General features: G+C 47.3%; 1 pseudogene; it reads right to left on the bottom strand.

Annotated features, from left to right (window-relative positions):
* Nucleotides 1-6,052: 6,052 nt before the first annotated feature.
* On the bottom strand, nucleotides 6,053-6,988 carry LOC127044798 (olfactory receptor 51G2-like; annotated as a pseudogene).
* Between the last annotated feature and the right edge of the window lie 20,082 nt (nucleotides 6,989-27,070).

Genomic DNA, 27,070 nt, shown 5'->3' with positions numbered 1-27,070 from the left:
CCTGTACCACAACACTGTCTTGGTGATATTTGTGAAAAGGGAGAGTGAGTGGAATCTCCTCTGGGGGATTATTTAGGGTCAACAACCATCGCCGTAAATCATTTTCCATACCTTCAAAGAATTTGAAGGGTTAACATCAGCGGGTCTGGTACGTATAGTTCTGTGAAACTCTGGTTGTAACTCTTTAAAGTCAGGTAACACATCAATGTAATAAAAGGTGTTATGGGCTATAAAATATCTCCATATCCTAGTTTTTAAAGTTCTCTTAAATCACTCTACAACCCCTTCTTTGACTTCATTATTAGTAACAAACAGGTGAACTCCATGCCACTTTAATAATCTGCTTAAAGGTTTGTTTTAAAATTCTTTCCCCCGATCGGTTTATAATTTTTGGGGCATGCGACCTTTGCTGAAAATAGCTTGAAAGGCCTTGGTTACCTCAACACCTGTCTTGTCTTTTAGGCCTAAGGTCCAGGCATATTTAGACAGAATGTCTATCATTGTTAAGATGTACTTAAAACCACTGCTGCATTTGGAGAACCGGTGCATATCCAACAAATTTGCCTTCCATTGCATATCCACATCTGAAACAATGGTCTTGTTTCTTTGAAATGGCATTCAAGCCGGTTTGTGTAAAGGGAAAAAAGAACAGGAGAAATTGTGGCACTTAAGAGACTAACAAATTTATTTGAGCGTAAGCTTTTGTGGGCTACAGCCCACTTCATGGGATGCATGCAGCGGAAAATACAGTAGGAAGATAGATAGATAGGTAGATACAGAGAACATGAAACAATGGGTGTTACTATACACACTATAAGGAGAGTGATCAGTTATGGTGAGCTATTATCAGCAGGAGAGAAAAAGAACTGTTTGTAGTAGTAATGAAAATGGCCATTTTCCAGTAATTGACAAGAAGATGTGAAGAACTGTAATGGGGGGAAAAATAAGCGTGGGGAAATAGTTTTACTTTGTGTAATGGCCCATCCACTCCCAGTCTTTATTCAAACCTAATTTAATGGTGTCCAATTTGCAAATTAATTCCAATTCAGCAGTCTCTTGTTGGAGTCTGTTTTTGAAGTTTTTTTGTTGCAATGTTGTGACTTTTAGGTCTGCAATCAAGTGGCCAGGGAGATTGAATTGTTCTCTGACTGGTTTTTTAATATTATAATTCTTGACGTCTGATTTGTGTCCATTTATTCTTTTATATAGAGACTGTCCGGTTTGGCCAAAGTACATGGCAGAGGGACATTGCTGGCACATGATGGCATAGATCACATTGGTAGATGTGCAGGTGAATGAGCCTCTGATAGTGTGGCTGATGTGATTAGGTCCTATGATGGTATCCCCTCAATAGATATGTGAACAGAGTAGCAAGAGGCTTTGTTGCAAGCATAGGTTCCTGGGTTAGTGTTTTTCTTGTGTGGTTGCTGTAGGTTTGGGGGCTGTCTGTAAGAGCAGGCTGGCCTGTCTCCCAAGATCTGTGAGAGTGAGGGATTGTCCTTCAGGATAGGTTGTAGATCCTTGATGATGTGCTGGAGAGGTTTTAGTTGGGGGCTGTGGCGGAGTAACAAATTTGCCACCCCTAGGCCCTCAAAAAATTGCCTTGCACCCCCACACGTGCCTGCTCATTTCCGCTCCCCCACGACAAGCCTGGTAGGGAGGGAGGAGAAGGGGAGTTGTGGTGCGCTAGGGGGATGGCGGCGGTGGAGCGGAGATGAGCTGGGGCGGGAAGCAGTTCCCGCCCCCGCTCCCAGGTTACTCCCCGCACCCGTGGGTCTTACCTCACCTCTGCTCCTCCTCCTCTGAGTGCGCCACTACTCGCTTCTCCCTCCCTCCCAGCACTTTCGCGTGGGAATCCTGGGAGCGAGTTGGAAGGAGGGAATCGCGATGCGCCTGAGGGAGGAGGTGGGCCAAGGATTTGGGGAAAGGGCAGTGTTGGGGAGGGGATGCGAGCAAATTTGACACCCTAGGCCTAGGCCTTGTTGGCCTAAGCGATAATACGCCGCTGGTTGAGGGCTGAAGGTGATGGCTAGTTGTGTTCTGTTCCTTTCTTTGTTGGGCCTGTACTGTAGTAGGTGAATTTTGGGTACTCTTCTGGCTCTGTCAATCTGTTTCTTCACTACAGCAGGTGGGTATTGTAGTTGTAAGAAAGCTTGATAGAGATCTTGTAGGTGTTTGTCTCTATCTCTAGGGGTTGGAGCAAATATGATTGTATCGTAGAGCTTGGCTATAGACAATGGGTTGAGTGGTGTGGTCTGGATGAAAGTTGGAGGCATCTAGGTAAGTGTAGTGGTCAGTAGGTTTCCTGTAAAGGGTGGTGTTAGGTGCCCATCATTTGTTAGTGCTGTATTGTCTAGGAAGTGGATCTCTTGTGTGGAATGGTCCAAGCTGAAGTTGATGGTGGGGTGGAAATGTGTAAAGTGTAAGTGTCCCTCTCTGAAAGCCAAACTGTTCCCTGTCTTCTATTGAAAGTTTTACTGTGCTTTCTGGCCGCTTGAGAAAGAGAGTTCACCCCGTCGAAGCTCCCAACTTCCCCGGGGATGTGATAAATTTTCTTTAACAGAGCTGCCTGTGTAGAAATTACTGTTACTGGTACCGTCTTTTACTAATACAAATAAGAAGGGGGACACATTCATATTGACACATTTAAATAAATAAGGTTTATTAATTGGCTGGTTTAACACGACCTTTTACAGCCGCCTGTCAAAATGGACACCGTGACCCCTACCATAAGGGAGTCTGAGCTGGTTCATTCTTCCATTTTGTCCTTTTCCGGATTTTCCTCTTGAGATCTGTGTCTCAGACATGAGCAAAAACCGCTGATGCATGATATATTTACTCCCACGTAGTGGTGAGCTGGAGCCAGTTCCCACCGGTTCGCAGGAACCATTTGTTAAATTTAGAAACCCTTTTAGAAGCGATTGTTCCAGGACAACTGGTTCTAAAACAGCTTTTAAATTTAACTAAAGCTCGGGCAGCTATCCACCTGCTCCCGGCCCCAGCTCACTTCCCTCTGCTCCCCTGAACGCTTTGCCCTCCTTCTCCTCCCCCTCCCCTGCTTCCGGCGAATCAGATGTTCGCGAGAAGCCTGAAACAAGCAGCAGGCAGGTAAGCTGGGGGGCAGGCATGAGGAGGGCTCCAGAGAGGCATGGCACGGTCCAGTCTGGCTCAGGCTGAGCGGCTCCCTCTGGCCTGGCCCCTGGCCTGGCCCTGGCTGAGCGTCCCTGCTCAGTCCTGGCCAAGCACCCCTGGCTCTAGCTCCAGTGGAATCAGCCCAGCTTGGGTCCCACGGCACCAGTGCCGGTCCTGGCCGAGCGGCTCCGATCTGGCCCAGCTAGCGGGCCGCAGCACCAGTGCCGGTCCCCGCCTAGAGTCTCTGGCTCGTCTCGGGCCCAGGGTCCATGGTGCCGGTCACGGGCACGCGGATCCAGCCCGTCCCGGGCCCCGACTCCCGGGCCCAGCTCGGGCCCCATGGTGCTGGTCCCAGTCCCGGCTGAGCAGCTCCAGCCCGGCCTGGCCGGGCCCAGGCCCCGCAGCACCGGTCCTTGTCCTGGCTAAGAAGCTCCTGCTCAGACCTCTCGGCACTGACACTGGTCCAGGTTCCGGCTGAGCGGCTCTGTCCGGCTCAGCTCAGGCCCCCGCAGCATTGGTTCTGGTCCCGGCCGAGCGGACCCGACCATGGCTGAGTGGCTCCAGGCAGCGCGTTAAGGGGGAAGGGAGCAGGGACAGGGTGTTGGAAGAGGGCAGGGGAGTTTGGTGGGTTGTGGGGAAGTGGATGAGCTCAGGGCAGTCAGAGGGCAGGAACAGGGGGATTGAAAGGGGCCAAGGGTTTGAGGGGAGCAGTCAGGAAGGAGCAGGGGTTGGATGGGGTGATGGTCTAGACAGTATTTGGTCCTGCCATGAGGGCAGGGGACTGGACTCGATGACCTCTCAAGGTTCCTTCCAGTCCTAGAGTCTATGAGTCTATGGTGGGAAGGAACAGAGAGAAGGGGTGGTTGGATGGGGCAGGGGTCCCGGGGGCCCATCAGGAATGAGAAGAGGAGTTGGATGGGGTGGCAGGGGACAGTCAGGGGACAGGGAAGGGGGTGGATGGGGCAGGGGTCCCGGGAGGCATCAAGAACATGGTGTGTTGGACGGGGTATGACCCCCTGGGGGGGCACAACCCTCTCGTGGGGTGAGGAGGAGGGAACTTGTTGTTAATATTTTGGCAGCTCATCACTGCTGCCACGAGGCTACCGATGTCACTTCTCAAAGACCTCTAGAAAGGCATCGTCGAGCTGTTGAGAGATTTTCACAAAAGAAACAGTGTAAGCACTCCACTGCTTGTTTTTGGATTTACACAACCTCCCGGTTCCTAATTTCATTGCACCCCATCATCAACCGTCACTTCTTAATCATTCATTTACCTGAGCGACATCTTTTCCGTTCACCTTGTCCTCTGCTGACTCCCCTGAGCTGCGTTGGTCTTCCACCTCTGGGGGGCGAACAACGAGAGGCCTTCATGCTCATCGGGTGCCTCATGAGCGTTTGGGTTTCGGGTTCTGGAATATCCACCAATGGCTGAGTCAAAGGGACCTCGTTGGAACTGTCGCTGATGTAGCGTTTTCTCCGCACAAGTCCAAAGGCCCTCGGGGCCAACACAAAGTCCGAAGTTCTCACCAGGGTGGTGAAGGAGTCCATGTTTCCACGATCTCTAAAGCACGTGTTCTTGGTAAAAGATGGCCTCTTCTGCACCGATGGCTGGGACTCATGGGGTGATAGTGCTGCGCTCTGATTGGCAGAGGGCGCTGGGACGAGTTCTTAGAGGGGTGACACGACCCTCTTCTGGGCAGGTCAGCCCACCCCAGAACACCATCGATTGGTCAAATCTGCTCTCAGGGTGGTGCTGTGTGGCTGAAACCCATCGTGATTCGCAGAGGGCAGTGGAGGAGTTCTTGGAGAGATCACGCGAACCACTTCCGGATGGCTTATCATGCCCCATAACACCCCTGATTGGACAAATCTCCTCTCGGGGTGGGCCTACTGGGGAGAAACTGCTCCTGATTGGTAGAGGGCAGTGGGAGGAGTTCTTAGAGGGGTCACATGACACACTTTGCTTCCGGTCGTGTGTCCTTCTTGACCCCAGAAGTAATATTCCCCATGGGTGGGACTTCCAGTGACAGGTGGTCGGGGCTCAAGGGGTCAAGGGGCAGGGTTTCAGTGGCCAAGGGGAGGGTTTAGGGTTTGATTGATGGTTGGTCCCTTATACTATTTCCGGTTTCCATACTACTGACTCCCACCATGCCGGCATGCCCATTAACAGAAGGGATCCACTAATTCCACCATCTCCCTAGCAACCAGAGGGCCTTGTAAGCATGGGCCAAAGTGGCTGAAAACAATGGCTTGTTGTCCTGGGACACAGAGACTGATGATAAGAGACTCTCCTTGGAGTATGACGTTTAACACCAGATTAAAGATGAAAGCGGGGCCTGTGGCTGCAATGAGACTGATGGTGTGACTAGCTCACTGGATTTGTTATTTTACCTCATCTGATTCAAGAAGCAATCCTTCCTTTGCAGATGCATGGCTGAAGTCTCGTCCTTACAGATTTTTTGGCCACATGTGTGAATAAAAGCCAACAACCCATGGAGAAGGAGATTAGCATGGCCCATGAGTGATTAACCAGGGATAGGACAGTGACAGGCCAGGTTTAATGGGAAACAGCAGCCACGTTTCTTCTCATAGTGACTTTATTCATAGGATTTCTGAGATTAGAGCAGCCATCGAAATGGCTCTTTAGGGGTCAACATCCCACTGATCTCCTGGCTCTCCACGAACAGAGTGACTTTGTTAATGCTGCTGCCTGGCTTGATCTCCTATCCCCGGAGTGCTGTCCTCCCTCACCTGAGGGTGGGGATGGCCTCCCTAAGCTTCAGGTCTTAGACCCTGTATGCGCCTGTCTCTACAGAGTGGAGATCAGTAGCTTTTGTTTCCTTGTGTATAAGGGTCCAAGATGGAATACGTGGTCATGACCTGTGTCAGCAGCTCTGGAGCCGGATGATGAACTGACTCTTTACGTGACAAACACCCTGATTTTCCTCGCATGAAGATGGTTGCTTTTCATGTGGTACACGATTGGATTCATTAAAGGAGGAGCCAGCAGGTAGATGTAGCCCAGGATAATTTGAAGCAAGGGAGAAGAGCTCTTCCAGAATCTATGTATGACAGTCAGGCTGAACTCTGGCATGTAGAAGAGCAGGATGGGGCAGAGGTGAGAGACACAAGTGTTCAAGGCCCTAAAGCATTTTGTGGGGGACATGATCCTCAGCACTGCTTTGAGGATCATCACATAAGAGAGGAAAATGAGCAGTGAGTCCAACCCCACCATTATGACTGTAATAAACAAGCCATAGATGTTGTTGATTGTGATGTCCGAACAAACCAGCTTCATGACATCCTGGTGCAGGCAGTAGGAATGGGAAAGGACATTGCCTCAAAATAATCAGAACAATTTCACGAGAAAGGGAAGTGGAAATATTACTGCCACTGCTCTCAGCGCAAACACCAGTCCCAACTTGGCTATTCTCGGCATGGTTAAGATGGAGGCATATCTCAGCGGGTTACAGATTGCGATGAAGCGGTCAAATGCCATCAACAAGAGCACAGAGGATTCAATGAATAACAGAGAGTGGATGAAGAACATCTGGGCAAAACAAGCATCAAGGGTGATCTCTCTAGAGTTAAACAAGAATAGGCCCGATATTGTTGGTATAATGGCTATCAATAAGCCAAGGTCTGTGACGGCCAACATGGAGAGGAAAATGTACATGGGCTCATGGAGGATTGGATCTGTTTTTATAATGAACAGAATGACTGAATTTCCTACTATCAAAATAGCATACATGAAGCAGAAGAGAATAAAGACCCAGAGATGGATGTCTTCCTGCCCAGGTATCTCAGTGAGAAGGAACACGGCAGGTGTGAATTTGGTGTCATTGACAGCTGACATACCGTATTGGGCAGGTCCGAGAAGTTTTGAACTTTCCTTCCTGAAAGGAAAAAGAACAGGAAAGTAGATGATATTTAACGAGACATCTTTCTGCTCTGAGTGCAAATCTAGGATTCCCAGGAGCTCAAGGAAGATCAGAAAAAACATAGATTTGGATTTACTCCCCCAATAGGCTATGGAAATAGGAAAATACGCACTGCCAGACTAGATCAGACCTGCAGTCCTTCTAGCTCAGTTACCAGTTACACATGCGTCAGAGGAAGATGGAAGAATCCTTGCAATCGGGAGCTATGAGATTAACTTCTCCAAGGGAAAGTTTCCCCCAGGCACCCACTAGTCAGACATATTTTATGGTGAAAATCCAGTCCCTCTTTGAATCCGGCTAATCCCTTGGCCCCATTTATATCTAGTGGATCAGAGTTCCACAGCCTTTTTGAGCAGTGTGTGAGTTTGTGATAATGTCATTCACACAGACAACCTTTCTGGCCCTCAATTTCAAAGTGTGGCCCATTGTATCATGATATGTGTGTAGACATATGGCAAGTGCATGGTGAAAATGGTCATTGTGTTTATCTGTCCTGCATTTAAGTTATTCATAAACGTGTTTCATTGCCTCATTATGTATATTCTTTTTTTTATTTTCTCTGCTCCTATGAGTTCAAATTATGCCACGGCCTCTTTGCAGCACATGGGATAAACTTTCAGAGTCCGGCTCTGAATTCAATAACGGCATCACTCCAGATTTACGTGAGTAAATTCAGTTGGAACCGGGATCTATTAACTTTCCCTTACCAAATGCTCCCAGTGATACACTCTGACCCCCAGAATCCCTCCAAGGGAAGCTGAAGTGCTTTGCCCAGCCTATGTTGACTGAATCCAGAGAGTTTGATCATCCTACAAGTTCCCCTTCTTCCCCACAGGACCCGCACCTGCTCCCCGTGCAAGGGATTGTAGTTATCTGGTAAGCTACAAGCTAACATGGACAGTTACTTCAGCTGGATGAGGGAGGGGTTGGCATCGCAAATGGGTGAATAGTGCAAACACTAGGTTTGCACTAATATCCAGCTGAGTGTGCTAGTTACTTCAGCCATGCTTTTTTAACAGGTGATGGAGGTAAATTACATAAAAAACTATCATACTGCTCTTTCCTGCACCTCAGCTCTCCTTTTTGCTGAAACACAGACCAGCGGTTCTGGTCTCTCAGGACTTTTTGGAAAGTCTTGCACGGCTATTGTAGAGTTATTGTGTGCATGACCCTGAATGTAAGTATTACAAATGGCTTCTGCTCAGCTAGCAGGGATGAGTTCCATACAGCTGTTCACTGAACAGAGAGTTAATAGCACAAACCCATTGCAAACAGTTACCACTGCTCCTTCCTGTAGCAATTCCAGCAACTCTGCCGCTGGCTTTCAATATGCAGACATGTCATGAAATGTGTGTTTGTAATATTTGTATTCCAATGGGAGGTTTTGGCATAACATTAACCCAGCTGTACTTTAGCACACACATGTCAGCCACAGGTACAAACCCAGCCGGACCTACTGAGCAGGCATAGTGCTCGGTGCTACATCCACATTGTGCGATAGCCCAGGGCCCAGTGTGAGGGTGGGAGAATGGTGAGATTTCACCCCATGAGAAAGGAGGCCACGAGTCTTGACGTTTGGCCCTGAGTAACCAGAGAAGGGAAAGAGATGAACATAGCCCTGTAACTCTGAGGGGTATCTTCAGGGCAGACGTGCTGGAGCCTTCAGCCAGTCAGGAAACAGAAAAACAAACAAGTCGCATCTTAGGCGCATTTAACATGCACGAATTCAGCTTTGTGCAGTCGGTAAAAACGGAAACAAAAGAAAAATTACAATATAAAAACTGCGTCTGTAGTGCGGGCGATTCCGCCTGCCATTTAACTCAATGAGTGTTTCACCATTCGTGGTTTTCGCTTTACACACTAACCATGGAACGGAACCCTCGCATAAAATGAGACTTGCTTGTGTGCCCTCAGAGCAACTCAGCTCTGAATTCCTGCACCTACAATCCAGTCAAAGAGTAAAATTGTTGAAAATGCATTTCCTGATTCAATTTCCAGCAGGAAATAGACCTGATGCAATTTGGGAAGTAGTCACTGATATTCCATGGGGTCTCTTCTTCCTCAGCCCCTGGCAAAATCGATCCCAGAGCACACAGCACCTCTGCAAATGGGACTTGCTCAGGGCATCAGGCTATTAGCTCTGCAAGCTCGCTCTGAATGTCAGATTTCTGTGTAGATTGAATTACTCACAGTGGAGTATGGGCAGATGTAGTGGAGGGGTTCCCAAGCTACCTACTGCTACCTGCCCTCCATCCCCATCACGGAGTCACCCCAACAGCCCAGCTGAGTCCTCTATCTCTGCACAGAACATCTGCAAATGGAAACAGCTTGCAGCCTTTACACATCATTTTGCATTTTAAAGAGAGTGAAACCTGCCAACGTCCCCAATTCCTGCTAGAAGGGGAGCCGCTGACGCCAGAGCTCTTCACTCTAAAGGAGAAAGAGTCATAGGAGAGGTTGCAGGGCAGTGAGCAGCATCTCTTCAGATAGGGAGGCACCTGTCTTTATGGAGCATATTCGCAATATCCCTTAGGGGTCACTTGACCATCAGGGACACTTAGCTGCTTGGCTTCGTGTGCAGCAGCTATAAACCCCGTGAGAAAGAAAGGTAAAGTGCAAGAGGCGAAATGATAGGGAATGCGAGCTAATGCTACCCAGTGAGAGTACAGAACCAGCCCTGCTGCAGGCTGTCTTGCTGGAATTCGGGCTTATCATCCCTGTTATTCACATGGCTACCTTGATGGTGGCCGAGTGGTAATGATGATGCCATAACTGCTGTGATCTTGCTGAAATAAACTAAAATAGAATAATAACATTAATATAGGAGCAGATTTCTCTGCAGCAGCCCCCTTTCCTGCATTACACACCCAGAGTGCTGACCAGAGTACAGAGAATCCACAAGTCTCTGTACATGGAAATTTCCCTTAGAACGTTCCAAGAGGGGAGCTCCCTTCCTTTTCCCTGAAGAATGAAAAGGGGGGACCTAGGAATCCCCAAAGTTATGCCCTGATCTCAGTGATCCATTGGGAGCTAGGCTCACCCAGACACAATTTCTGGGCTTCCCCAGCTACTCCAGGACCCTAACCAGCTCCCTGGAAGCTCATTAGAGATGTGCTACCAGGGCCTGTCTCAATAGTCCACAGAGATTGGCAGATTGGTTGGTGTAGCCGAAAGGCACAAATCCTCAGCCATAGACTGGTTGGGAGGTTTGACCTTTCCATACCCAGAGTGCAGCCAGAGACTCCACCAGTGCAGCCTTCATTTATGTTATGAGGGAGATGCAGATGAAAAGTCCCAATTTCTCTTGGGGATCCAGACATCTGCAGCTGGGCAGTATAGTGGAAATTGAAATTTTAGAGAAAAATGATCCATTTTCTATGAAAACACACCCCAGAGAATGGATAAAAAGGAAGCATTTTAGCTTGGGTCATACTTTTTATGGGGGGTACGTGGTGGAGGGGAACCTCTCAGTTTTCCAGCCCAGCTCTAGCTTGATCCATGAGCCTCTGTCCCATTTCATGTGTGAAATGATGTTCTATTTCCATGAATACTCATGCATTTCACTTTGAAATCTGTGTCCTGCAAACCCTCATCGTGCCTGAATAACAGCTCTGAGGTCACTATGTACTAGAGAGTGAGAGCTCAGGGAATGCCTGTTACTACTCCAGATACAGGCTGCAGACTGACAAAACAGAACCTGAGGAGAATCAGTCAGCTATTAACTCAGGGACAGAGGAGCTACTAGACTTTTGTTTGCTGACAAGTCACTAACTGAGGGCTGAGACTCTGGGATCTTTCAGGTTCTGAAGAAATCCAGATGACAGATGCTACATTTTATGTCCCACTCTAGCCTGAGAAATCATCTCTGAAAGACGATCAGAGGGGAACAAGTGGGTTTACATGTGTGTGTCAAAGTAGAAATGTGTAAATGTTATGGCAAAACTTTTCATTGTAATATAAATATTAAAAAGACAAAGTTTCATGATCTGCATGTATATCAAAAACCAGCAGCAGAGTTGTTGGAATCTCTACAGGAAGGAGCAGTGGGGACTTTACTGCATAAAGGCTTTTGCTTTAGAAAGTATTTCAGTAGTACTCCAAATAGTGTTTGCAATGGGTTTGTGCTATTAACTCTTCCCTCAGTGAACAGCTGTATGATACGGTCTCCTGGTAACTGACCAGTAGCTGTTTCTAACACTTACATTCAGAGTCATGAACAAAATCCCTCTGCGATTCCCGTGCAAGACTTTCCAAAAAGAAATGCTGGAGAGTGATCCAGTGAAGAGCAGAGCGGAGGTGCAGGAAAGGGGAGTGTAGTAATGGTTCTATATTGTTGTGATGGGTTGGATCACAGAAAACTCTCGGGATGTGCCACCTGATGTGCCAAGATTTCCTCTGAGCCCATTTTCCCTGGCTGTTTGGGATTTCAGTGCCTTGCCTGGTTTGAGCCAGACAGGCTATGTCTGCTGCAAACCCAGACCCAGGTCTGAACAACATCCCCCAAAAGCTTTAGGCTTAACTGAAAAGAGCTTGAGAAGTGTTCCTGTCTCCAGCACTCAGATGCCCAGCTCCCAATGGGAGGTTCTAATAGCATCCAAACCCCAAATAAATCCCTTTTACCCTGTATGAAGCTTACACAGGTAAACTCACAGATTGTCTGTCCTCTGTAGCACTGGTAGAGAGATATGCACTGCTGTTTGCCCCCCTCGCAGGTCTTAATACATACTCTGGGTCAATTAATAAGTAAAAAGTGATTGTATTAAATACAGAAAGTAGGATTTAAGTGGTTCCAAGTAATAACAGACAGAACAAAGTGAATTACCAAGCAAAATCAAATAAAACATTCAAGTCTAAGCCTAGTACAATAAGAAAGTGATTACAGATGAAATCTCCCCCTCAAAGATGTTCCAATAAGTTTCTTGTACAGACTAAGCTCCTTCTAGTCTGGGTCCAGCGATCCTCACCCCTGTGGTTACTGTCCTTTGTTCCAGTTTTTTTCAGGCATCCTTTGGGTTGAAGAGGCTCTCTCCTGAGCCAGCTGAAGACCAAATGGAGGGGTCTCCAAGGGGCTTAAATAGACTTTCTTTTGTGGGTGGAGTCCCCCTCCTCTCTCCTATGCAGAATCCAGCAAGTCACATGTCTGCGCATGACTCAGAACTTTACAGGTGGCAGCCATTGTAAACATGCTACCTTCAACATCCCCAGGTAGACTTCTTCTTTGGATTGGAGTCTTCCAAGGTTCTATTGTCCGTTCAATGTTTCTTGATTGGGCACTTAACTTGAAAATTCCTTGCTTAAGAATCTGACCAAAGGCCTTACTAAGGTTACTTAAAATCAAACAAGTACACAGCCAATATTTATAACTTTGAATACAAAAATGGCACATGTACAAATAGGATGGATAGATTCAGTAGATCATAACCTGTGCAGAGATATGTTACATGGTATACCCGGTTATGTCATATATACATTCATAAGCACATTTCCATAAAGCATTATAGGGTGCCACATTGGTTAAACATCTTGCAAAATAAATAACCCACAGAAGACATGTGGGGAGATAATGTTTGTGGTTTTGTGTATTTACATATGTATGAGTAGTGTGGAAAATGTAATCAACAGTCCCTGTCTGTGCTGTATTCTGATAATTCAGAGGTCAAAAGAACATCCTGTCATGTAAATAAATTGTAAACACAGGCTATCTCAATATTCATCTGTCTTTGAAATGTGCTGTGAATGGTGGAGAACAAGCAAATGGCCTTATGTTAATTTATACAGCTAAGTAATGGTGATGGACGTCCTTCAAAGTCATCCTAATTACCTTCTGTTCCCTGAGGAATTTCAACTTGTCAAAAGGCATGAAATTGTATAAACGATCCTTGGGTCCTGAAATATACAGAAAAAAAAACACAAAGAATAGCTCAGTCCTCTCTGACTCACAGAGAGCAGGAGAGCTCTCAGCTCCCTTTGGGAAGCTCCCATAATTACTGTTTACTGCTAACGCTTGATATTGGTCTTACCCAAAAGGATCATTCTGATGTTCTTATAGAGATACCAGATATATCTGCTCCTGTTGTACCCCACTAGACCCCCTCCACTTCTTCCCTCCCCCGAGCTGAGACAGAACCCAGGAGTCCTGATGGGGTCTCTCTCTGCAGAGTTAGTAATAAAGTAAGAACATACATCATACATACAACTTACCCCTTTCCTGAGCCAAGGACTTCAGTTAGACCGGGGGTGTTATGGTGCAATTTCCCACTCTGAACCTTAGTGTCCAAAAGATGGGGTACCAGCATGAATTCCTCTAAGCTCAATTACCAGCTTAGAACCTGTAGCGTTGCCACCAATCAGGAATTCCAGTGCCTCGTTGTCATAACATTTTTCCCAGACTTGGACATTAGCGTCCAAAATATGGGTGTTAGCATGAAAACCTCCAAGCTTAGTTACCAGCTTGGACCTGGTAAAGCTGCCACCACCCAAAAAATTAGAGTGTTTTGGGGCACTCTGGTCCCCCAAAAACCTTCCCTGGGGACCCCAAGACCCAAATTCCTTGAGTCTCACAACAAAGGGGAATAAACCATTTCCCTTCCCCCTCCTCCTTCCCAGGTGTTCCCTCCCTGGTTACTGCAGAGATACACGGAAGCAAGCTCCGTGAATCTAAACAGAGGGACTCCACCCTCCCTATTTCCAGTCCTGAAAAACACAAGCACCGAGATAGCTTGTACATCGGCCAAACTGGACAGTCTCTACGGAAAAGGATAAATGGACACAAATCAGACATTAGGAATGGCAATATACAAAAACCTGTAGGAGAACACTTCAACCTCCCTGGCCACACTATAGCAGACCTTAAGGTGGCCATTCTGCAGCAAAAAAAAACTTCAGGACCAGACTTCAAAGAGAAACTGCTGAGCTTCAGTTCATCTGCAAATTTGACACCATCAGCTCAGGATTAAACAAAGACTGTGAATGGCTTGCCAATTACGGAACCAGTTTCTCCTCCCTTGATTTTCACATCTCAACTGCTAGAACAGGGCCTCATCCTCCCTGATTGAACTACCTCATTATCTCTAGCCTGCCTGCATATATATACCTGCCCCTGGAAATTTCCACTACATGCATGTGACGAAGTAGGTATTCACTCACGAAAGCTCATGCTCCAAAACATCTGTTAGTCTATAAAGTGCAACAGGACACTTTGCTGCTTTTACAGATCCAGACTAACACGGCTACCCCTCTGATACTTGACACCATGCAAGGCACTGCATTTAGCCGTATGGAGTGTAAATCCATTAACCTCATGAAGAAACTTGCAGAAATACAGACAGATATCATCTTCCTTTCCAAATGCAAACGAAGGGACATCATAACAAATGGACTAAAGGTAAAAAATCCACTGCTATCTACATACTACACAAATCACAGTGACAGAGATTATGCCATACTCTATCAAAAAAACTGAGGAACCATCTGATCAGCATCCTATACAGCAAACAGGAAAACATCAAAAAAGAGCTCTCCAACCTGGAGACTCTCATTAATAGCCAAACTCCCATACAAATGGACTTCACTACAATAAGACAAAGCAGCAAAGAATCCTGTGGCACCTTATAGACTAACAGAGGTTTTGGAGCATGAGCTTTCGTGGGTGAATACCCACTTCCTCAGATGCATGTAATGGAAATATCCAGGGGCAGGTATATATATGTGTGCTAGCAAGCAAGCTAGAGATAACGAGGTCAGTTCAATCAGGGAGGATGAGGCCCTGTTCTAGCAGTTGAGGTGTGAAAACCAAGAGAGGAGAAACTGGCTCTGTAATTGGCAAGCCATTCACAGTCTTTGTTCAATCCTGAGCTGATGGTGTCAAATTTGCAGATGAACTGAAGCTCAGCAGTTTCTCTTTGAAGTCTGGTCCTGAAGTTTTTTTGCTGCAGGATGGCCACCTTAAGGTCTGCTATAGTGTGGCCAGGGAGGTTGAAGTGCTCTCCTACAGGTTTTTGTATATTGCCATTCCTAATGTCTGATTTGTGTCCATTTATCCTTTTCCGTAGAGACTGTCCAGTTTGGCCGATGTACATAGCAGAGGGGCATTGCTGGCATATGATGGCGTATATTACATTGGTGGATGTGCAGGTGAATGAACCAGTGATGGTGTGGCTGATCTGGTTAGGTCCTGTGATGGTGTCGCTGGTGTAGATATGTGGGCAGAGTTGGCATCGAGGTTTGTTGCATGGATTGGTTCCTGAGCTAGAGTTATTATGGTGTGGTGTGCAGTTACTGGTGAGAATATGTTTCAGGTTGGCAGGTTGTCTGTGGGCAAGGATTGGCCTGCCACCCAAGGCCTGTGAAAGTGTGGGATCATTGTCCAGGATGGGTTGTAGATCCTTGATGATGCGTTGGAGGGGTTTTAGCTGGGGGCTGTATGTGATGGCCAGTGGAGTCCTGTTGGTTTCTCTCTTGGGTTTGTCTTGCAGTAGGAGGCTTCTGGGTACACGTCTGGCTCTGTTGATCTGTTTCCTTATTTCTTCGTGCGGGTATTGTAGTTTTGAGAATGCTTGGTGGAGATTTTGTAGGTGTTGGTCTCTGTCTGAGGGGTTAGAGCAGATGCGGTTGTACCTCAGTGCTTGGCTGTAGACAATGGATCGTGTGATGTGCCCGGGATGGAAGCTGGAGGCATGAAGGTAGGCATAGCGGTCGGTGGGTTTTCGATATAGGGTGGTGTTAATGTGACCATCACTTATTTGCACCGTGGTGTCAAGAAAGTGGACCTCCCATGTAGATTGGTCCAGGATGAGGTTGATGGTGGGGTGGAAGCTGTTGAAATCATGGTGGAATTTTTCCAGAGTCTCCTTCCCATGGGTCCAGATGATGAAGATGTCATCAATATAGCGTAGATAGAGAAGGGGTGTGAGTGGACGAGAGCTGAGGAAGCGTTGTTCCAGGTCAGCCATGAAGATATTGGCATATTGTGGGGCCATGCGGGTGCCCATAGCAGTGCCACTGATCTGGAGATATATATTGTCATCAAATTTGAAATAGTTGTGTGTAAGTATAAAGGCACAGAGCTCAGCAGCCAGTTGTGCTGTGGCATCATCAGGGATAGTGTTCCTGACAGCTTGTATTCCATCTGTGTGTGGGATGTTTGTGTAGAGAGCCTCTACATCCATGGTGGCTAGGATGGTGTTTTCTGGGAGGTCACCAATGCATTGTAGTTTCCTCAGGAAATCAGTGGTGTCGCGGAGATAGCTGGGAGTGCTGGTGGCATAGGGTCTGAGTAGAGAGTCCATATATCCAGACAGTCCTTCAGTGAGAGTGCCAATGCCTGAGATGATGGGGCGTCCAGGATTTCCGGGTTTGTGGATCTTGGGTAGTAGATAGAATAACCCTGGTCGGGGCTCTAGGGGTATGTTGATTTCTTCTGGTGTTAGTGTAGGGAGTGTCCTGAGTAGATGCTGTAGTTTCTTAGTGTATTCCTCAGTGGGATCTGAGGGAAGTGGCCTGTAGAATTTGGTATTGGAGAGTTGTCTGGCTGCCTCCTTTTGATAGTCAGACCTGTTCATGATGACAACGGCACCTCCTTTATCAGCCTCTTTGATGATAATGTCAGGGTGGTTTCTGAGGCTGTGGATGGCATTGCGTTCTGCACGACTTAGGTTGTGAGGCAAGCGATGTTGTTGTTCCACGATTTCTGCCTGTGCACGCCGGCGGAAGCATTCAATATATAGGTCCAGGCTGTCATTTCGACCCTCAGGAGGAGTCCATGTGGAGTTCTTTTTCTTGTGCTGTTGGTGGGAGGGCACCCGTGTATCAGTGCACTGTTCAGTGTTGTCCTGGAAGTATTCTTTGAGTCGGAGACGGCGAAAGTAGGCTTCCAGATCGCCACAGAACTGTATCATGTTGGTGGGGGCGGCAGGGCAGAAAGAGAGTCCCCGAGATAGGACAGACTTTTCTTCTGGGCTGAGTGTGTAGTTGGATAGATTGACGATATTGCTGGGTGGGTTAGGGGTACCACTGTTGTGGCCCCATGTGGCAGGTAGGAGTTTAGACAGCTTACAGTCCTTTTTCCTTTGAAGAGAGGTGAAGTGAGTAATGTAGATCTCCTGTCTTATTCTAGTGAAGTCCGTTTGTATAGAAGTTTGGTTATTAATGAGAGTCTCAAGGTTGGAGAGCTCTTTTTTGATGTTTTCCTGTTTGCTGTATAGGATGCTGATCAGGTGGTTCCTCAGTTTTTTTGATAGAGTATGACATAATCTCTCACTGTGGTCTGTGTAGTATGTAGATAGCAGTGGATTTTTTACCTTTAGTCCATTTGGTATGATGTCCATCCGTTTGCATTTGGAAAGGAAGATGATATCTGTCTGTATTTGTGCAAGTTTCTTCATGAGGTTGATGGATTTCCATTCCATACGGCTAAATGCAGTGCCTTGCATGGTGTCAAGTATCAGAGGGTAGCCGTGTTAGTCTGGATCTGTAAAAGCAGCAAAGAATCCTGTGGCACCTTATAGACTAACAGAGGTTTTGGAGCATGAGCTTTTCGTGGGTGAATACCCACTTCCTCAGATGCATGTAATGGAAATATCCAGGGGCAGGTATATATATGTGTGCTAGCAAGCAAGCTAGAGATAACGAGGTCAGTTCAATCAGAGAGGATGAGGCCCTGTTCTAGGACACTAGAATACTTCCAGGACAACACTGAACAGTGCACTGATACACGGGTGCCCTCCCACCAACAGCACAAGAAAAAGAACTCCACATGGACTCCTCCTGAGGGTCGAAATGACAGCCTGGACCTATATATTGAATGCTTCCGCCGGCGTGCACAGGCAGAAATCGTGGAACAACAACATCGCTTGCCTCACAACCTAAGTCGTGCAGAACGCAATGCCATCCACAGCCTCAGAAACCACCCTGACATTATCATCAAAGAGGCTGATAAAGGAGGTGCCGTTGTCATCATGAACAGGTCTGACTATCAAAAGGAGGCAGCCAGACAACTCTCCAATACCAAATTCTACAGGCCACTTCCCTCAGATCCCACTGAAGAATACACTAAGAAACTACAGCATCTACTCAGGACACTCCCTACACTAACACCAGAAGAAATCAACATACCCCTAGAGCCCCGACCAGGGTTATTCTATCTACTACCCAAGATCCACAAACCCGGAAATCCTGGACGCCCCATCATCTCAGGCATTGGCACTCTCACTGAAGGACTGTCTGGATATATGGACTCTCTACTCAGACCCTATGCCACCAGCACTCCCAGCTATCTCCGCGACACCACTGATTTCCTGAGGAAACTACAATGCATTGGTGACCTCCCAGAAAACACCATCCTAGCCACCATGGATGTAGAGGCTCTCTACACAAACATCCCACACACAGATGGAATACAAGCTGTCAGGAACACTATCCCTGATGATGCCACAGCACAACTGGCTGCTGAGCTCTGTGCCTTTATACTTACACACAACTATTTCAAATTTGATGACAATATATATCTCCAGATCAGTGGCACTGCTATGGGCACCCGCATGGCCCCACAATATGCCAATATCTTCATGGCCGACCTGGAACAACGCTTCCTCAGCTCTCGTCCACTCAAACCCCTTCTCTATCTACGCTATATTGATGACATCTTCATCATCTGGACCCATGGGAAGGAGACTCTGGAAAAATTCCACCATGATTTCAACAGCTTCCACCCCACCATCAACCTCATCCTGGACCAATCTACATGGGAGGTCCACTTTCTTGACACCACGGTGCAAATAAGTGATGGTCACATTAACACCACCCTATATCGAAAACCCACCGACCGCTATGCCTACCTTCATGCCTCCAGCTTCCATCCCGGGCACATCACACGATCCATTGTCTACAGCCAAGCACTGAGGTACAACCGCATCTGCTCTAACCCCTCAGACAGAGACCAACACCTACAAAATCTCCACCAAGCATTCTCAAAACTACAATACCCGCACGAAGAAATAAGGAAACAGATCAACAGAGCCAGACGTGTACCCAGAAGCCTCCTACTGCAAGACAAACCCAAGAGAGAAACCAACAGGACTCCACTGGCCATCACATACAGCCCCCAGCTAAAACCCCTCCAACGCATCATCAAGGATCTACAACCCATCCTGGACAATGATCCCACACTTTCACAGGCCTTGGGTGGCAGGCCAATCCTTGCCCACAGACAACCTGCCAACCTGAAACATATTCTCACCAGTAACTGCACACCACACCATAATAACTCTAGCTCAGGAACCAATCCATGCAACAAACCTCGATGCCAACTCTGCCCACATATCTACACCAGCGACACCATCACAGGACCTAACCAGATCAGCCACACCATCACTGGTTCATTCACCTGCACATCCACCAATGTAATATACGCCATCATATGCCAGCAATGCCCCTCTGCTATGTACATCGGCCAAACTGGACAGTCTCTACGGAAAAGGATAAATGGACACAAATCAGACATTAGGAATGGCAATATACAAAAACCTGTAGGAGAGCACTTCAACCTCCCTGGCCACACTATAGCAGACCTTAAGGTGGCCATCCTGCAGCAAAAAAACTTCAGGACCAGACTTCAAAGAGAAACTGCTGAGCTTCAGTTCATCTGCAAATTTGACACCATCAGCTCAGGATTGAACAAAGACTGTGAATGGCTTGCCAATTACAGAACCAGTTTCTCCTCTCTTGGTTTTCACACCTCAACTGCTAGAACAGGGCCTCATCCTCCCTGATTGAACTGACCTCGTTATCTCTAGCTTGCTTGCTAGCACACATATATATACCTGCCCCTGGATATTTCCATTACATGCATCTGAGGAAGTGGGTATTCACCCACGAAAGCTCATGCTCCAAAACCTCTGTTAGTCCATAAGGTGCCACAGGATTCTTTGCTGCTTTTACAGATCCAGACTAACACGGCTACCCTCTGATACTTGATACAATAAGACAGGAGATCTACATTACTCACTTCACCTCTCTACAAAGGAAAAAAGACTGTAAGCTGTCTAAACTCCTACCTGCCTCATGGGGCCACAACTGTGGTACCCCCAACCCACCGAGCAATATCTTCAATCTATCCAACTACACACTCAGCCCAGAAGAAAAGTCTGTCCTATCTCGGGGACTCTCTTTCTGCCCTGCCACCCCCACCAACATGATACAGTTCTGTGGCGATCTGGAAGCCTACTTTCGCCATCTCCGACTCAAAGAATACCTTCAGGACAACACTAAACAGCGCACTGATAAACAGGTACCCTCCCACCAACAGCACAAGAAGAAGAATTCCACATAGACTCCTCCTGAGGGTCGAAATGACAGTCTGGACCTCTACATTGAATGCTTCCGCAAACGTACACCGGCAGAAATTGTGGAAAAACAACATCGCTTGCCTCATAACCTAAGTTGTGCAGAACTCAATGCCATCCACAGCCTGAGAAACCACCCAGACATTATCATCAAAGAGGCTGATAAAGAAGGGGCTGTTGTCATCATGAACAGGTCTGACTACCAAAACGAGGCTGCCAGACAACTCTCCAAAACCAAATTCTACAGGCCACTTCCCTCAGATGCCACTGAGGAATACACTAAGAAACTACAGCATCTACTCAGGACACTCCCTACACTAACACCGGAACAAATCAACATATCCTTAGAGCCCCGACCAGGGTTATTCTATCTACTACCCAAGATCCACAAACCCGGAAATCCTGGACGCCCCATCATCTCGGGTATTGGCACTCTCACTGAAGGACTGTCTGGATATGTGGACTCTCTACTCATACCCTGCGCCACCAGCACTCCCAGCTATCTCCGTGACACCACTGATTTCCTGAGGAAACAACAATGCAGTGGTGACTTTCCAGAAAACACCATCCTAGCCACCATGGATGTAGAGGCTCTCTACACAAACATCCCACACACAGATGGAATACAAGCTGTCAGGAACAGTATCCCTGATGATACTACAGCGCAACTGGCTGCTGAGCTCTGTGCCTTTATACGTACACACAACTATTTCAAATTTAATGACAATATATATCTCCAGATCAGTGGCACTGCTATGGGCACCCGCATGACCCCACAATATGCCAATATTTTTATGGCCGACCTGGAACAATGCTTCCTCAGCTCTCGTCCACTCACGCCCCTTCTCTACCTACGCTACATTGATGACATCTTCATCATCTGGACCCATGGGAAGGAGTCTCTGGAAAAATTCCACCACAATTTCAACAGCTTCCACCCCACCATCAACCTCAGCCTGGACCAATCTACATGGGAGGTCCACTTCCTAGACACCACAGTGCAAATAAGTGATGGTTACATTACCACCACCCTATACCGAAAACCCACCGACCGCTATGCCTACCTTCATGCCTCCAGATTCCATCCTGGGCACATCACACAATCCATTGTCTACAGCCAAGCACTGAGGTACAACCGCATCTGCTCTAACCCCTCAGACAGAGACCAACAACTACAAAATCTCCACTAAGCATTCTCAAAACTACTATACCCGCACGAGGAAATAAGGAAACAGATCAACAGAGCCAGATGTGTACCCAGAAGCCTCCTACTGCGAGACAAACCCAAGAAAGAAACCAACAGGACTCCACTGGCCATCACTTACGGTCCTCAGCTAAAACCTCTCCAACGCATCATCAGGGACCTACAACCCATCCTGGACAATGACCCCACACTTTCACAGGCCTTGGGTGGGAGGCCAGTCCTCATCCACAGGCAACCTGCCAACCTGAAACACATTCTCACCAGTAACTGCACACCGCACCATAGTAATTCTAGCTCAGGAACCAATCCATGCAACAAACCTCGATGCCAACTCTGCCCACATATTTACACCAGCGACACCATCACAGGACCTAACCAGATCAGCCACACCATCACTGGTTCATTCACCTGCACCTCCACCAATGTAATATACGCCATCATATGCCAGCAATGCCCCTCTGCTATGTACATCGGCCAAACTGGACAGTCGCTACGGAAAAGGATAAATGGACACAAATCAGACATTAGGAATGGCAATATACAAAAACCTGTAGGAGAGCACTTCAACCTCCCTGGCCACACTATAGCAGACCTTAAGGTGGCCATTCTGCAGCAAAAAAACTTCAGGACCAGACTTCAAAGAGAAACTGCTGAGCTTCAGTTTATCTGCAAATTTGACATCATCAGCTCAGGATTAAACAAAGACTGTGAATGGCTTGCCAATTATGGAACCAGTTTCTCCTCCCTTGATTTTCACACCTCAACTGCTAGAACAGGGCCTCATCCTTCCTGATTGAACTACCTCATTATCTCTAGCTTGCCTGCATATATATACTTGCCCCTGGAAATTTCCACTACATGCATGTGACGAAGTGGGTATTCACCCACAAAAGCTAATGCTCCAAAACATCTGTTAGTCGATAAGGGGACACAGGACACTTTGCTGCTTTTACAGATCCAGACTGACACGGCTACCCCTCTGATACTTGTCTCTACCTACATTCTGCGCATGTCCATAAATGTGTCCACCCTCTTTTCTCTTATTGGTCTGTGTAGCCTGGAAACTTAAGGGACCTCCAATCTTCTATAGTTAGGATAAGTTCCCGTTATTCTCATTACAATTGAAGCACAACCCATAGCCTGTGATTAAGACATGTCTGAGACAGGCATGCTTTTTCAGTGTTTTTATGATCTAATATTAAGCTTCTGGGTAATTTTGTGCAATATTATCACTTAGTGCCTCTTTTGCTATAATCTTATGGCATCGGGTTATTTTGCAGTCACTTACCTCATCATTTCTTGTCCCCAAAGCCTACAATAGCTAAACTAAAGACTCCCAGGCCTCAGCCTACAGACTCTTGCGTTCCAGCTTGTCTTACTCATGTCTAGTACTTGGTTCTTCTAAATACTGATCAGTCTCACACTTCTATAATTCCACAACCTAACTGTGATTAATATACAGTGAAAATATATTAAAACTGTGATGAAGTGGGAATGTTCTTAATGTTTTCTCTAAGCGCTGTGTGGGTGCCTCAGTTTCCCCTATGCATTTCTTGAGTATCTAGGAGTGTGTGATTGTTGCAGAGCCCTAGGGGGCCAGCGTGATGGTGTCTGCACAGAGAATGGTCGACACCCTGTCTGCTTGCAACTGATGGCCTGGGCCCCTCCCCTGCAAAGATGCCAGCTGAAGGTGTAGGAGAACAAAGGGATCAGGTGACCTCCTGGCCTGGGAAAGAGACAAAGGGAGAAGTGGGGCTGTAGCGTTTCAGTTTGGAGCTGGCTGGGAAAATGGAGGGGAGCCCAGATGGGGCTCTGGCCTCCCTGGGCCCCCCCAAAGATGGACCTGACTGAGAGGTCCTGTTGTCTGTACCTGCAAGACCTGTCTTGGACTGTGATCCTTTCATCTAATAAACCTTCTGTGTTACTGGCTGGCTGAGAGTCCTGGTGAATAGCAGGAAGTGGGGGTGCAGGGCCAAGTCTTCCCCAAACTCCACGGCAATAACATACTTGGTTCCTCTAAATTCTGATCAGTCCCACACTTCTATAATTCTACAAATTAACCCTTATTAACATACAGTGAAAATATAGTATAACATATTGATTAATGATAACATCACAAAATAAATGAATAATGGACTAAAATTATTGGCTATAACTTAGACCTCATCATTTTATATGTCTGGTTGGGATGATGTTTTCCAATATGTATTACTTTGTCCACATTATCTTGGATCATCTTTGGGATCGGTCAGAGCCTTCCAGTGTGTTCAGGGGCCTGGAATTCCTGGCTTCTCATCCAGCTGGAACCTGTCACTGCTGCAGCCAAAGAGTCTCCTCTGATGCCCTGGTGCCTCTCTCCTGCCCCAGTTTCTTCTGGCTCATCCTGTCTCTGTGTTTTTGAAGGGCTGGACCAACACTTCCTCTCTCTGTTCCCTCTTCTGGGGAGGTTCCATTCCTTCCACGCTCGCCTCTCTGCAGAGAAGCTGGAGAAAACTGTTTTATCTAGAATTCAGTTACTCCCTCCTTTTACTGTAAAAGCAGCAAAGAATCCTGTGGCACCTTATAGACTAATAGACGTCTGTTAGTCTATAATTTGCCACAGGATTCTTTGCTGCTTTTACAGATCCAGACTAACACGGCTACCCCTCTGATATGCCTTCTACTGTGAGAGCTCTCACTGGAGCTAAGGGTATGTCGATACTACCCTCCGGATCAGCGGGCAGCGATTGTCCAGCAGGGAGTCGATTTATCACGTTTAGTCTAGACATGAAAAATAGACCCCCAAGCGCTCTGCCCTCGACCCCTATACTCCACTGGCACGAGAGGTGCAGGCAGAGTCAACAGGGAAGCAGCAACAGTCGACTCACCGCAGTGAAAACACCGCAGTGAGTAGGTCAATGTAAGTCAACTTCAGCTACGTTATTCATGTAGCTGAATTTGCATAACTTGGATCGATTCCCCCACTGTAGACCAAGGCTAAGAGTCTTTAATTTTATAGAGAGATGCCTCTGCCTCAGCCTTCTGCCCCTTCATACAAGGTAGGTGAGAGCAGAGCACAGGAAAAGTACAAAGACATAGGGGATACAGACGGTTTCTATAACAAAGGGTGAGTTAATGTAGTTTCCACCCATCTAGGTTTTACCCAGACACTTCATTTTTTGGCTTCTCTGTCTGGGTGCCATGCAGAGTTCTCAGATGCCTGGTTTTGAATTAGAAAGTCCAGCCAAGAAAGGGATCTGGCTGCGTCTGGTTCCTGCAGGGCAGGGGGGGAGACATTGGGTCATTAACCCACGCCTGCCCCTGCTCAGCCGGGGCCACATCATACCAACAGGCAGGGTCCTTGTCAGACTTCAGCAGCTCCAACCAGTCCCAGAGATGAGGGAGCCCAGCTGTGACAGAGTTGGAGGTGGAGAAGATCCAATGAGTGATGAGAGGAGAGGAGTAGAGAAACCAGGGACAAGGGCAGGGCAATGGTGGAAGAAATGGAGAATGGGTCTGGGTCTCAATGGACTAGGTGGGGCATGGGAAGGGTCCTAGGGGAAATATGTGGGGCAGAGGTCAGGGTCTTCAGGGAATGTGGGGCAGAGGGTGAAGTCATGGGGTCCAGTTACCACCAGTTAGAAAGGTGGCAACCCAATGAGTTAATGAGTTCTACACAGACTGATTCTCCAGTTTCTCACACTGACACAGCACAGAAATGTCAGGGAAGGGTCTAATTTCTCTCTGACTGCCCAGTGAGTGATTCAGAGAAGGGGGCCCAGCACCATGTCACCAGCCAGCTCTGCACAGAGCTTGATCTGAAAGTCAGAGAGCCAGGAGAAAACTTTAGGTCCCTTTATGAGTAAAGAGCAGGAGCAGCCTGTCCCTGATCTGCCTGGTCATCACCCCATAGATGATGGGGTTCAGCATGTGGGGCAGCAAGAGGAACATGTTGGCAATGAGAACATGGAAATGTACAGCCACATTCTGCCCAAACCGGTACATGACAGAGGAGGAGAGATGTGGGATGTAAAAGGCTAAGATGACACAGAGGTGGGAGCTGCAGGTCCCCAAAGTCTTGAGCCGAGTGTCCTTTGTGGGGAGGCTGAAGATGGCCCTGAGGATCTGGGTATAGGACACGGCGATAAATATCACATCCACACCAGTCACACAGAATAGCACAAAGAGGCCGTAGTAACTACTGATGCTGGTGTCGGCGCAGGCCAGCTTCAGCACAGCAATATGCACGCAGTACGGCTTGGGGATGATGTTGGTTCTGCAATATGGCCACCGCCTCGCCCGCAAGGGAAAGGGCAATATGACCATGGTGCTACGCAGCACCATGGCCAGGACAATCTTGGCCACCACAGGGTTTGTCAGGATGGTGGAAAGTATCAGGGGGTCGCAGATGGCCACATAGCGATCCAAAGACACGGTCGCCAAGGTCCCAGACTCTATCGAAGAGATGCAGTGAATGAAGTACATCTGGGTGAGGCAGGCACTGAAATTGATCTCCCTAGAACTGAACCAGAAGATGCTCAGCATTTTCGGCACAATGGACGTAGAAACGACTAGGTCACTGCCAGCCAGCATGCAGAGAAAATAGTACATGGGGCTACTAATACCAATACCAATTCCATATTTGATGGTGCTCCTTGAGTCAATAATTCTACATGTCATGGTGTGGGAAACCTTACTAGGCACCAGAAGGAAACACGAGTGTGAATACTGGTTATTCATCATTGTTTCTCAATGCAATGAAATCCAGGCTAGAGAGGCCATGCTGAAGGGAGTTCCCCTTCACCCGATTGCTCAAAATCTGAGATTTAAAACAAATAAACAAACAAACAAAAAAACAAACAAACAAACGAAACTTTGCCAAGACTTGTACCAGGGATAAATATCCCAATTAGAACACACCTCGGGAAAAAGACCTGGGAGTCATTGATAGCAGGTCAACAAAACACCTGCTCATTCGCAGTAGTGGCCAAATCAAAGACAATGTTTGGATGTCTAAGAAATGGGTATGTGCTCAATTTTGATCATCCAGTCTCTAAAACGGGTATAGCATTATAAAAGGGATTTCTGAGCTAGGATCTGTTGGTCGGGAAGGCTGCCATATGCGGAAAAACTGAAAAGTCTGGGACTCTTTCATTTAGAGAAGAGACAAAGAAGGAGCCAGATGATAGAGGAAAGGAATCAGGAAGGCCAAATCACACTTGGAGTTGCAGCTAGCAAGAGATGTTAAGAGTAACAAGAAGGGTTTCTTCGGGTGTGTTAGCAAGAAGAAGAAAGTCAAGGAAAGTGTGAGCCCCTTACTGAATGAAGGAGGCAACCTAGTGACAGAGGATGTGGAAAAAGTTCACGTACTCAATGCTTTCTTGCCTCCGTCTTCACGAAAGAGGTCAGTAACCAGACTGCTGCACTTGGCAGCACAGTCTGGGGAGGAGATGACCAGCCCTCTGTGGAGAAAG

The sequence above is a fragment of the Gopherus flavomarginatus genome, chromosome 1 (assembly GCF_025201925.1).
Source record: "Gopherus flavomarginatus isolate rGopFla2 chromosome 1, rGopFla2.mat.asm, whole genome shotgun sequence".
NCBI lineage: Eukaryota > Metazoa > Chordata > Testudines > Testudinidae > Gopherus > Gopherus flavomarginatus.
Note: the sequence above shows the minus strand (reverse complement) of the source record. Positions and strands in the feature narration are given on the sequence as shown.